Here is a 13727-nt window from a genome sequence, read left to right as displayed (position 1 = left end):
GTATTCACTGTCCAACTAACGAGCGTTTCAAGCCTCAAGCTGGTGCTCTAGCCACTCCAAACCTCATTCTGGTGCTCCAGTAACCTGTTTCCATGTATACCATGCCTCATTCTGGCGCTCTAATAATCTTTGTGCGTTTCAAGCCTCATTCTGGCGTCACCACCCACTGTGCTGTAGTAATTGATCTGTTTTATGATTGTGATGATAATAATAACGACTACGAGCCACCGCAGAGGCCAGAGAATAAGCGGGCATGGATTTGATATAACCTTTCTGTGATATAATCAAAGCGGGTTTTTAAATACATTTTTGTTAAATATATGCATGTACTTTCTCTGTCATTAATATAGGCTCACAATCTAAAGTTTAGAACCTTGCACTGGAGGGTTAAGTGATTTGCTCAGGATGATAAGGTGTTAATATAAATATATAACATACTATACAAGGATAACCGTAGTAAAGTCAATATTAGTAAATAAATATGCTGTAGAGTAGGGTTCCGATACGTCCGGATTGGGGTAGATTGTTCCATAGAGATAGTGATAAAAAACCATAAGCAGCATTGCGCATTGACTCATAATGTGCTGCCCTGGGTGAAGGAAGGAGTCAGGACTAACTTGCCAGAGTCCAGAAAGCACAAATTGTGCGATGGTGTATACTAGGGATGATGAAGCCCAAGTATAAGGCTTGAAAAGTCAGACAAAAAATTTAAAATTTGGACCTATATTGTATGGATAACCAGTGTAGTTTTATCAAAAGGGGAGTTGCATGATATAGAAGTCTAGAGACTGAATTTTGCAATGCTTTTAGTCAACATAGTAGAGTAACACTAATGCCACAGTAAAATGAATTACAATGATTGAATCTCAAGATTACAAAAGCACAGACAAGGGTGTGAATTGAGGTGAAATCCAAAGTTTTACTTATTGAACAAATAGATCTAAGCCAATAGTAGCCATTCTTTAGTATCTGACCTACCTGGGATTCAGATGAAAGAGAGGTGTCAAAACTCCTAAATACCAGAATGTTTGTATGGGAGTTAAATCAATATCAAATAGCCTAATTGTATCAGTTGGGGCATGAAGCATTCCAGAAAATGATAGAAAATGATAGGAGGCTTGCACCAGAAGACATATGAGGAGAGACTGGAAGCCCTGAATATGTATACCCTAGAGGAAAGGAGAGACAGGGGAGATATGATTCAGACGTTCAAATACTTAAAGGGTATTAACGTAGAACAAAATCTTTTCCAGAGAAAGGAAAATGGTAAAACCAGAGGACATAATTTGAGGTTGAGGGGTGGTAGATTCAGGGGCAATGTTAGGAAATTCTACTTTACGGAGAGGGTGGTGGATGCCTGGAATGCGCTCCCGAGAGAGGTGGTGGAGAGTAAAACTGTGACTGAGTTCAAAGAAGCGTGGGATGAACACAGAAGATTTAGAATCAGAAAATAATATTAAAGATTGAACTAGGCCAGTTACTGGGCAGACTTGTACGGTCTGTGTCTGTGTATGGCCGTTTGGAGGAGGATGGGCAGGGGAGGGCTTCAATGGCTGGGAGGGTGTAGATGGGCTGGAGTAAGTCTTAACAGAGATTTCGGCAGTTGGAACCCAAGCACAGTACCGGGTAAAGCTTTGGATTCTCGCCCAGAAATAGCTAAGAAGAAAAAAAAAAAAAAATTTTTAAATTGAATCAGGTTGGGCAGACTGGATGGACCATTCGGGTCTTTATCTGCCGTCATCTACTATGTTACTATGTTATGTTACAGTTTCTAGCAGATGGTTGTATTATTAGGATTTATTACAAGTCCCTGAGAAGATAGCCAAGTTGCGGTGATGAAAAGACATGACTGAAGTGATTTTAAGTCAATTTTATGTTGTACCACTGGAAAAATCAAGAGAATGTCATCAGCATATACATATGCCTTGATGTTAAATTCCTGTATCAGTATCACTAGTGGACTGAGAAAGATGTTAAATAAGAGAGATGGTAATATAGAACCCGTTGAACAGGTCAGTGGAAATGTTGAGGAAAAAGAGATGGGTGAAGTGTAAACCACTTCAGAACTAGACCTGAGATATCTGTTGATTGTAAATCAGGGGTGTCAAAGTCCCTTCTTGAGGGCTGCAATCCAGTCGGGGTTTAAGGATTTCCCCAATGAATATGCATGAGATCTATTTGCATGCACTGCTTTCATTGTATGCTAATAGATTTCATGCATATTCATTGGGGAAATCCTGAAAATTCAACTGGATTGCGACCCTCAAGGAGGGACTTTGACACCCCTGTTGTAAATGGTCTAGTAACAGCTTATGGTCAACCAAGTCAAATGCTGCAGAGACCCAATGCCACAAAAAAGGATTAAATTCCCTGCATCTAATGAAGCATGAAATTTGCTGTTTAATGCTGTTACAGTGGTCTCAATGCTATGATGAGTGTGAAACCCTGTCTGTCACGGATGTAGCATTAGTGCAGGGTTTAGGCAATTCTGGTCCTTGAGAGCCACAGGCAGGTCAGGTTTTCAGGATATCCACAATAAATATGCATGAGATAGATTTGCATCTCAAGTAGGTAGTGCATGCAAATCCTTCTCATACATATTCACTGTGGCTGTCCTGAAAACCTGACCTGCCTGTGGCTCTCGAGTACCGAAATTGCCTACCCCTGCACTAGTGTATCTTCTAAGAATTTAGATAATTGCTCAAAGGCCACATGTTCTATGATTTTAGGGCTGATATTTAAATTTGAAATAGGACATTCGTTCTCAGGTTGAAGCGATGACAATGATGAATTTTTAATGATTGGACTTATAGCTGACGTTTTCCAGTCTAAAGGAATTTGTGACCAGTGGAAAGACTTAGGTTAATCATGTGCAATTGTCTTTAAGATTTTTAACCTGCTAGAAGGAATTGGGTCAGACCAAGATGTAGTAAGGTGAATTTTAGAAATTTAATTTTGAAAACTGTGTTAGGGAAGAGATAGAAAAAGTACAGTACTTTGCTGTGGAATCAAAGTTGGAGTTAGGACGGTATTAGCCAAGATGCTAGTAGATTTTCTGAGATTCACAACCTTAGGACTCCTTTTACAAAGGTGTGCTAGTGTTTTTAACACTTGCACCGGATTAGTGCACACTATAGTGCGTGCTAGCCGAAAATCTACCATCTGCTCAAAAGGAGGCGGTAGTGGCTAGCGCGCAGGGCCATTTAGCATGCACTATTCTGCGTGTAAAAGGAGCCCTTAGTGTTGAAGTGTATTGCAAGAGATTGCGCTGAAGGCATAGTTCTAATCCTATCAGGAGGATTAGTCTATTCTACTTTGAAGAAAAGGGTTTTAATTCTGTTTCTATCTTTTGCTATTTAGTAACTTGGAGAAATACTGGTGTTTAGCCAAAGTGCTTTGGGAATGTAAAGTATGTTGTAGCCTCTCAAAATTGAAGCAAAGATTGGGGTGTTTGATGTTTACACTATCTGCGTTTGGCCCAATGCATTTAACAACATAAGAGAAACAGACCATCGTGGTGTCATGGATTCCTACGTCTAGATTTCTGATCAGTCTCTTGTGAGGGACAAGAATAAAGTGGGGTTTGGGTTTCATTTAAAAATACGATTCAAATAATATGTTGGAAAATGAGAAAATAGCAGTGGATAGGAGGTGGGGGTCATGACATTAAAAGCATAACTTGGATAATTGCCTTAACAATGAATGTATGTAACAATGAATGGGAAACAGTATTCAGTTGTGCAGAGACTAAGTAAGGATCAGTCCAATATTGTGTTAAGATCAAATCAAGCCACACGCATTTCATGCTGTTTCACAGCTATTTTCCTGGTGCATACTAGCTGTAGTGCAACTACCAACCCTCTCATCAACATCAGGTTGCTTAATACCCACCCTCTTCCATAAAGGGCTTTCATTTGTGGGTCTTATTTCCACTTACTGTCTGCAACAACTTTGTCTTACAGTAACATAAGAATAGCCATACTGTGGGTCTATCTAGCCAAATATCTTGCTTCTAGCAGTGGCCAATCCAGATCATAAATACCTGGCATAATCAAAAACAGGCATGGGGTAAGTTGCCTGGAATCTTGTTATTATCTTACTAGCAGACTATGGACTTTTCATCTGGGAACATATCCACACTTTTTTTTTTTTTAAAGAACATAAGAATAGGCTTACTGGTTCAGACCAATGGTCCATCTAGCCCAGTATCCTGTCTTCACGGAGGCCAATCCAAGTCATAAGTATCCAAATAGTAGCAGCATTCCCTGCCACCGATCCAGGGCAAGCAGTGGCTTCTCCCACATTACATTACATTAGGGATTTCTATTCCGCCTGTGCCTTGCGGTTCTAGGCGGATTACAATATAGAGAATATCTGGGTCATTCCAGTAGAATTACATTTCAGGATAGGAGTAAGTTACAGGAACAGTGAAGAGTTTTGATATTACAATTTCACAGAAGATATTACTTATTGCAGAAGATAATACATATAGCAGAAGATAATGCATTTTACAGAGGTAATACATGTCAACTCGATCAGTTAAGTCGGGTGTAGTGTAGAAGAGTTACAGTACATTCTTGATCACAGACAAAGAGATAATATGGATGAGTGATTCCGAAGTCGTTGATTGGGAACTCATTGGGCGGTGGTTAGAGTGATGGGAGATATTTTTTGAACAGTAGTGTTTTTATTTCTTTGCGGAACTCTTTTATGTCTGTTGTTTTGGTCAGTAATTTAGAGATGTCAGAGTCTATTTTGGCTGCCTGTGTCCCCAGGAGGTTGTCGTAGAGTTTCTTACGACAAGTACCGTTGAGTGGTGGATAGGTGAAGAGGTTCTGTGTTCTCCTTTTTCTTGGTGGGTGGTAGTAGTGAAAACGGTTATTTAGGTAACTGGGTGCCGTGCCATGGGTTACTTTGAAAATGAGACAGTAGAGTTTGAATTGTGTTCTTGCTTTTATTGGTAGCCAGTGAGATTCTAGGTATGCATTGGTAATGTGGTCGTATTTGCTGAGTGAATATATGAGTCTGAGGGCTGTGTTCTGGATGGTCTGTAGTTTTTTTATTGTGTTGGTCGGGCAGGGTAAGTAGAGGCTGTTGCAATAGTCGACGATACTTAGTACCAGGGATTGGACAATGATCCTGAATTGGTCTTTTTTAAAGAATTTTCTGATTTTTCTTAAATTTCGCATTGTGAAGAATGCTTTTTGGGTGATTTTTTGGATTTGTGTTTGCATTGTACAGCATCTGTCTAAGTGTATTCCAAGGATTTTGAGGGAGTTCTGTATAGGGTACTTGATTGAGTTTACTTCCAGTTCTGTTAGGGATGGTGTTTTGTCTTTCTCTAGTAATGAGAATTTGGTTTTGTCAGAGTTTAGCTTCAACTTGTGATCTATCATCCATTTATCCACTGTTTCCAATGTAGTTTTCAGGCGTTCTGTGGAGATTGGATTATGTATGTCGAATGGAAGGAGGATGGTAATGTCGTCCGCGTAGCTGAGAGAAGTAATATTTTGGGCGTCTAGGGTGGTGCCTAGGGAGGATATGAATAGGTTGAAAAGTGTGGGAGAGAGGGGAGAGCCTTGTGGTACTCCACATGGATTGGACCATGGTTCAGATAGAATGTCTTTAGATTTGACTCTGTATGTTCTATTTTTGAGGAAGCCTTTGAACCAGTTATGAACTTTACCTGAAATTCCTATTGCGTCTAGTATTTGGAGGAGTATGTAGTGGTCCACAAGATCGAATGCAGCTGATAGATCAAATTGGATGATTAGCAGTTTGTTTCCTTGGCTGAGGTGACTTCGAGCTATGTCTAGTAGAGATACCAGTAGAGTTTCAGTACTGTAGTTGGTTCTGAATCCGGATTGGGATGGGTGTAAGATGTTGTGGGATTCGAGGTACGTGGACAGTTGTTGTGCGACTAGTCCTTCTATTATTTTGACGTATGTTGGGATAGAAGCGATTGGTCTGTAGTTTGATGGGCTGTTTGTTAGACCTTTGGGATCTTTCAGTATTGGCGTGATTATAATTTCTCCGAGGTCTGGTGGGAACTGGCCTTCTCTGAGTGTGGATTGCAGCCATAATGTGTAGCAAGCTTTGAAGTTGGTGGAAGCTGTTGCTAGTAGGTATGGTGGGCAGTTATTCAGATCACATGCTGATTTGCAATATTTTTTGTATAGCCTGTCCAATTCGGTCCATTGGGTTTTAGGGAAGTCGGTCCAGGACCTGTCTGCTGATATTGCTTCGGCTGTTGTGGGTTTTGTTAGAATCTTGTCTGTGTTGTATTGTGAGTTGTTGAATGTTGTTCTAATTGAGATGACTTTATTTTTGAAGTGGTCTGCTAATTGAGAGGCTGTAGGTGTTAGGTTTTCCTGGGTGGCTAGACATGGTTTAGTGTCGGTGAGGTTTCTTACTAGGTTGAACAGTTTTTTTGTGTCTGGTTTGTCGGTGCCTATGAGGTTAGAGTAGTAGTCTTTGCGTTTTTCCTTCAATTTGATTTTGTATTGCTTGAGTTGGATTTTCCATTCTATTTTGGTAATAACTTGTTTCTGTTTTGTCCATGCCCTTTCTAGTTGTCTACATTTCCTTTTTAGTTGTAGGAGTTCGGTGTCAAACCATTTATCTGATTGTCTATGTATTTTGTTTTTTTCTCTTAGTGGTGCTAGTTTGTTCAAGGTCGATTCGCTGAGGGACCGCCAGGAGTTTATGAATTCACTAGGGTTGCTGGAATCTATTGCTGAGTCCACTGCGTTCCAGAATGTGTTTGGTTCGATTTTCTGTCTAGTCTTAAAGCTTGTTTTGAGGGGGGTGGGTTTGTTTTTGGTATGTTCCCAGTTGATGGTGAAGTTGTATTTATAGTGGTCCGAACATAGGGTGGGTTGCCAGGTGCCATTGGTGATTTGGATGTTTTGTGTGTTGAAGTTTGGGGATGAGTATGCTGCGATATCGAGTTGGTGACCTTTTTCATGTGTTGGTTCCGGGTTGAGGATCTGGTATGATAGGGTACTGAGGTATGATATAATATCTTCTACTTGTTTGGAGGAGTGGTCTTCTAGGTGGAGGTTTAAGTCACCAAGGATCAGATTGTTTGTAGAGGAAAGCGAGTTCTGGAGGATGAACTCTTCTAGCTCATGTTTAGTTATGTTCCATTTTCCTGGGGTGATGTAGCATAGAAGGCAGTTTAGATTTCCTGTTAGGGTGGTGTCAGAAAGTTGGCAGGCTAGAAGGTCTAAATGGGGGGAGGAATGCTTGGCTAGGACTTTGATGTTGAAGTTGTTTTTTGCTATGATTGCAATCCCTCCTCCTCGTCTGTTTGCTCGGCATACTAGTTCAATTTTGTATCCTTTGGGACAGATTTCTATAATGTGAGGGTCTTTGTCGGATGTGAGCCAGGTTTCAGTGAGGAAGAGGCATCCTAGGTCTCAATAGCAGACTATGGACTTTTCCAAACCTTTTTTAAGCCAGCTAGATTAACCAGTCTTACCACATCCTCTGGCAACACATTCTAGAGCTTAACTATTCCCAGACCTAGAACCATCATTGTCATTTTCTAAACTTGGTATTCATAAGTAGAATAAAAAGTGGATTTTTTTAAGCATTATGATTGCGCGGTCCCTCAGTTTCTTAGTTTCCGCGGAGCTAAGAAGTCGCATTTTCAACGGCTGTTGAAATATTTTTTCATTCGCCTTCCCGCTCGCGTAAACTTTTTCGGGTTCTTTTTGCCCTTCCTTTTTTCTTTCTTTAAAAATTTTTCTCTTGTTTTTGTCAAGTTTCTTGATTTGACCCGGCGGGGCCTACTGCCATCATCGAGGCCTCGGCCTTCGATTTGGCAGAAGCCGTTTTTACGTTCATGCCCCCCCAGCCCGGGTTCATGAAGTGCCAGCGGTGTGCACGGCCTATTTCCCTGACAGACCCGCACAACTGGTGCCTTCAGTGTCTGGGTCTGGAACATCAGGCCTCTACCTGCACCCGCTGTGCCACTTTGAAAAAGCGGACTCTCAAAAATCGAGAGATACAGCAGAGACTGCTTTTCGGCACCGACATGTCCGACCCCGCGTCTTCGGCGCCGGTCTCGGTACCTGTTTCGTCGGCACCCACCTCATCGACGCCACGCGATACCGCGTCGACGTCGCAGCATGCAGGTAAGCCGGCTAAGAAGCCTTCCCCGCTGGAACGTCCTCCGGTCTCCATTGCAGAGAGTCCAATCCTGCCGACCGTGAGGCGCCAGCGGAAGCGCTCCGCCCCTATTGAGGTGAGTCCCTCGACATCGGGCTCCTCATCTCCGGGGCGTCGAGCGGCACCGCAGGTACCGCAGAAGAAAAAAGCGGTACCGGTGCCCTCCCTTGATGATCGCATTGCGGCCATCTTGCAGGTACAGCTGAAGGAACAGCTCAAACAACTCCTTCCAGCTCTCCTGACACCGAGCCCTCCGGTATCGGTCCCCACTGAGCAACCGGTACCGATCGTGGAACAGTCCGTATTGTCACCATCCACTCCTTCGGTACCGGTACACTTGACCTCATCGGCATCGATGCCTGTCCTCGCACCGGAGCCTAGGTCTCATCACCAATCGGTACAGACATCGGCTCCGGTGCGACCGATAACATCGCCCGGTACCGCGTCGGTGAGGTCGGGTAAGTCGGTACAGAAGTCCCGACACCGAGAACCATCCACTCCTGAGTCTCGGGACCGTGGTCCCCATGTTCGAGACCCTGATCTGTGGGGCGACTCTGAAGAACCTCTTCAGTCAGAAGGGGAGTGTTCATCAGAGGAAGACGAGCCTGTTCTGCAGGATATTTCCTCCAAACCTGATTCCACCTCTTTCTCTTCTTTTTTAAGAGATATGTGTGAATCTCTTTCCATTCCTTTGGAGGCTGAGTCTAAAAAGTCCAAAGCTTTTTTGGACGCTCTTGATTTTGACCAGCCTCCAAAGGAATTCTTGAAACTCCCTTTACATGACATCCTGAGGGAGACCTTTTACAAGAATCTGGAGACTCCTCTTACTATCCCGGGAGCCCCTCGCAAATTGGATTCCCTTTATAAAGTAATCCCTATTCCTGGTTTTGATAAACCACAGCTCTCTCATGAGTCTCTTCTTGTAGAATCCACCCTCAAGAAGTCCTTAGGAGCTAGTGTCTATGCCTCTGTCCCTCCTGGCAGAGAGGGTAAAGCCATGGACAAATTCGGTAAGCGACTTTACCAGAATGCGATGCTTGCTAATCGTTCTGGTAACTATGCTTTTCATTTTTCGTTTTATTTAAAGCATCTCCTTACCACCATGGCTTCCTTTGAGCAGTACCTTCCTGTGGGGAATCGTGAGGCTTTCCATCAGTGCTCTTCAGCTCTTTTCCAGCTCAGGAAATTCATGGTAAGGTCTATATATGACACTTTTGAGCTTACCTCTAGAGCAACAGCCATATCTGTAGCCATGCGCCATTTGGCTTGGCTCAGAGTCTCTGAGCTTGATGTTAATCATCAAGACCGGTTGGCTAATGCCCCATGTTTAGGGGATGAGCTGTTCGGAGATTCTATGGATTCAACGACCCAGAAGCTCTCGGCTCATGAAACCCGCTGGGATACCCTTCTTAAGACCAAGAAGAAACCTCCACCTTCACGGCCATTCAGACAGCAAACGGCCTATCAGCGGCGTTTTGTGGCTCGCCCCTTGCAGCCTTCCACTCAGCAACCTAGGAGGCAGCGTCAGCAGCAGCGGCAAACACCTAGACCTCAGCAGCAACAACCAGCTAAGCAGCCTCCTCCACAAAAATCGACTCAGCCCTTTTGACTTGATCCTCGAGGGCATAGCCAGCGTTCAACCTTCTCCTCTCCTCCCTCAACCGATAGGAGGACGTCTGTCTTTCTTTCTCAGCCGATGGGAAGTTATCACTTCGGACCAGTGGGTCCTCAACATCATCCGCCACGGCTACTCTCTCAACTTTCACACCCTTCCGGGCCAAAGTCTACCAAAAGAGTCTGCTTTGCACACTCCTCAATCTGCCCTCCTTTGTCAAGAGGTTCAGTCCCTCCTGCTTCTGAACGCCATAGAGGAAGTTCCTCTGGACCAAAGAGGGCAAGGATTCTACTCCCGGTATTTTCTAGTCCCCAAGAAAACAGGAGACCTCAGACCAATTCTAGATCTGCGAGATCTCAACAAATTTTTGGTCAAAGAAAAATTCAAGATGCTATCTCTAGCTACGCTTTATCCTCTCCTCGATCACAACGACTGGCTATGCTCTCTCGATCTCAAAGAGGCCTACACTCACATTCCAATTCATCCGGCCTCCAGACAGTACCTTCGCTTCATGATCAATCACTGTCATTACCAATACAGAGTGCTCCCCTTCGGTCTTGCCTCCTCTCCAAGAGTGTTCACCAAATGTCTGGTAGTGGTGGCAGCATTTCTGCGCTCCCACCACCTTCAGGTTTTTCCCTACCTGGACGATTGGTTAATCAAGGCCATTTCATCTCAGACTGTTCTTCTGGCCACCAACCAGACCATCTTTTTTCTGCAACTCCTGGGGTTCGAAATCAATATACCCAAGTCTCACCTTCTTCCTACGCGGAGACTTCAATTCATTGGAGCGGTACTGGACACAGTCCAGATGAGAGCCTTCTTGCCGGACAACCGTCTTCACAACCTCCAATCGCTCTGTCAGCAGGTGCTGTCCCAGCACTCCATTTCTGCAAAGCAGATGATGATTCTCTTGGGTCACATGGCCTCCACAGTTCATGTCACACCCCTGGCACGGCTTCACCTGTGCACTCCCCAATGGACCCTGGCTCTCCAGTGGTCTCAAGCGACAGACTCTTGCTCACGACACATATCTGTGACATCGTCTCTTCGTCAGTCTCTGCAATGGTGGTTGATATCCTCAAATCTCTCCAGGGGCCTTCTGTTCCATCTGCCTCCTCATCATCTGGTCATCACCACCGACGCCTCCCCTTATGCATGGGGAGCCCATCTGAACGAGTTCCAAACTCAGGGCCTTTGGACTCCTCAGGAAAAGAAGCATCACATCAATTTCCTGGAACTCAGGGCAATGTTCTATGCCCTCAAGGCCTTCCAACACCTTCTCTTTCCTCAAGTCCTTCTAATTTGCACAGACAACCAAGTGGCCATGTACTACATCAACAAGCAAGGGGGAACGGGCTCTCGCCTCTTATGCCAGGAAGCCCAGAGAATCTGGTCTTGGGCATCCTCGCGCCGCTTATTCCTGAAAGCGATTTATATTCAAGGAGAACAGAACTTCTTAGCGGACAAGCTCAGCAGAGTTCTCCAACCCCACGAATGGACTCTCGACCCATCGACTCTACAGTCCATCTTTGCACAATGGGGCACTCCTCAGGTGGACCTTTTTGCAGCTCCTCACAATCATCAGTTGCCCCAATTCTGCTCCAGACTTTACTCTCCTCACCGTCTGGCAGCGGATGCATTTCTTCTGGATTGGTCCAATCTGTTCCTTTATGCTTTCCCTCCTCTGCCTCTCATGCTTCGGACCTTGTTCAAACTAAAGAGGGAACGGGCCACCATGATCCTGATTGCTCCACGGTGGCCCAGACAACATTGGTTCTCCCTTCTACTTCAACTCAGTTCCAGGGATCCATTTCTACTTCCACTGTTTCCATCTCTGCTTACACAGGATCAGGAAACCCTCCTCCATCCCAACCTGCAGTCTCTACACCTGACAGCTTGGTATCTCTCGGGCTGACTTCAACTGATCTTTTGCTATCTCAGCCTGTTCGCTCCATCCTGGACGCCTCCAGGAAACCAGCCACTCTACAATGTTACCATCAAAAGTGGACGAGGTTTTCTTCTTGGTGTCTCCTACATCATCATGACCCCAAGTCTCTTGCAGTGGAACCTCTATTGGATTATCTGCTTTCTCTGTCTACTTCTGGTCTCAAGTCTACTTCCATCAGAGTTCATCTCAGTGCCATTACGGCCTTTCATGAGCCGGTCCAGGGGAAACTCCTTTCAGCTCATCCCCTGGTCTCCAGATTCATGCGAGGTCTTTTCAATCTGAAACCACCTCTCAAAGCACCTCCGGTGATCTGGGATCTGAACGTGGTTCTCTCCGCCTTGATGAAGCCTCCTTTCGAACCATTGGCTACTACCTCTTTCAAGTTTCTCACTTGGAAGGTACTTTTTCTTATTGCTCTCACCTCTGCCAGGAGGGTCAGTGAGCTCCATGCACTAGTTTCTGATCCACCTTTCACTGTCTTTCATCACGACAAGGTGGTTCTACGTACACATCCAAAGTTTCTCCCTAAGGTTGTTTCTGAGTTCCATCTCAACCAATCTATTGTTCTACCTGTTTTTTTCCCTAAACCTCACTCCCATTCCGGGGAACAGGCTCTTCATACTTTGGACTGTAAGCGGGCTTTAGCTTACTATTTAGACCGTACTAAGCCCCACAGATCATCTCCCCAACTTTTTCTGTCCTTTGATCCGAATAAATTGGGACGTCCTGTTTCTAAGCGTACGCTATCTAATTGGCTTGCTGCGTGCATTTCATTCTGCTATGCTCAGGCCGGACTGACACTGGAAGGTTCTGTCACGGCACATAGAATTAGAGCTATGGCAGCATCTGTAGCTTTCCTCCGTTCCACGTCCATTGAGGAAATCTGCAAAGCTGCTACGTGGTCCTCAGTCCATACTTTTACATCTCATTATTGTCTGGATGCTTTCTCCAGACGGGATGGACATTTCGGCCAATCTGTTTTACAAAATTTGTTTTCCTAATGGCCAACCTTCCCTCCATCCCTCTTTTTGTTAGCTTGGAGGTCACCCATCAGTCAAGAATATGCTGCCTGCTGCCTGCTTGTCCTGGGATAAAGCACAGTTACTTACCGTAACAGGTGTTATCCAGGGACAGCAGGCAGATATTCTTGCGTCCCACCCACCTCCCCGGGTTGGCTTCTTAGCTGGCTTATCTTAACTGGCGCGTCGGGGTCGGGCGGGAAGGCACTCGCGCATGCGCGGTGCGGTCTCTAGAACTTTCCAAGTTCTTAGAGTGCAATCACTCTAAAAGTGTCCGTACCGGGGCTCCGTCGGTGCCGTCACCCATCAGTCAAGAATATGCTGCCTGCTTGTCCCTGGATAACACCTGTTACGGTAAGTAACTGTGCTGTACTGAGGTATGATATAATATCTTCTACTTGTTTGGAGGAGTGGTCTTCTAGGTGGAGGTTTAAGTCACCAAGGATCAGATTGTTTGTAGAGGAAAGCGAGTTCTGGAGGATGAACTCTTCTAGCTCATGTTTAGTTATGTTCCATTTTCCTGGGGTGATGTAGCATAGAAGGCAGTTTAGATTTCCTGTTAGGGTGGTGTCAGAAAGTTGGCAGGCTAGAAGGTCTAAATGGGGGGAGGAATGCTTGGCTAGGACTTTGATGTTGAAGTTGTTTTTTGCTATGATTGCAATCCCTCCTCCTCGTCTGTTTGCTCGGCATACTAGTTCAATTTTGTATCCTTTGGGACAGATTTCTATAATGTGAGGGTCTTTGTCGGATGTGAGCCAGGTTTCAGTGAGGAAGAGGCATCCTAGGTCTCAATAGCAGACTATGGACTTTTCCAAACCTTTTTTAAGCCAGCTAGATTAACCAGTCTTACCACATCCTCTGGCAACACATTCTAGAGCTTAACTATTCCCAGACCTAGAACCATCATTGTCATTTTCTAAACTTGGTATTCATAAGTAGAATAAAAAGTGGATTTTTTTAAGCATTA

This window comes from Geotrypetes seraphini, chromosome 11 (genome assembly GCF_902459505.1).
Source record: "Geotrypetes seraphini chromosome 11, aGeoSer1.1, whole genome shotgun sequence".
Classification (NCBI taxonomy): domain Eukaryota; kingdom Metazoa; phylum Chordata; class Amphibia; order Gymnophiona; family Dermophiidae; genus Geotrypetes; species Geotrypetes seraphini.
Note: the sequence above shows the minus strand (reverse complement) of the source record.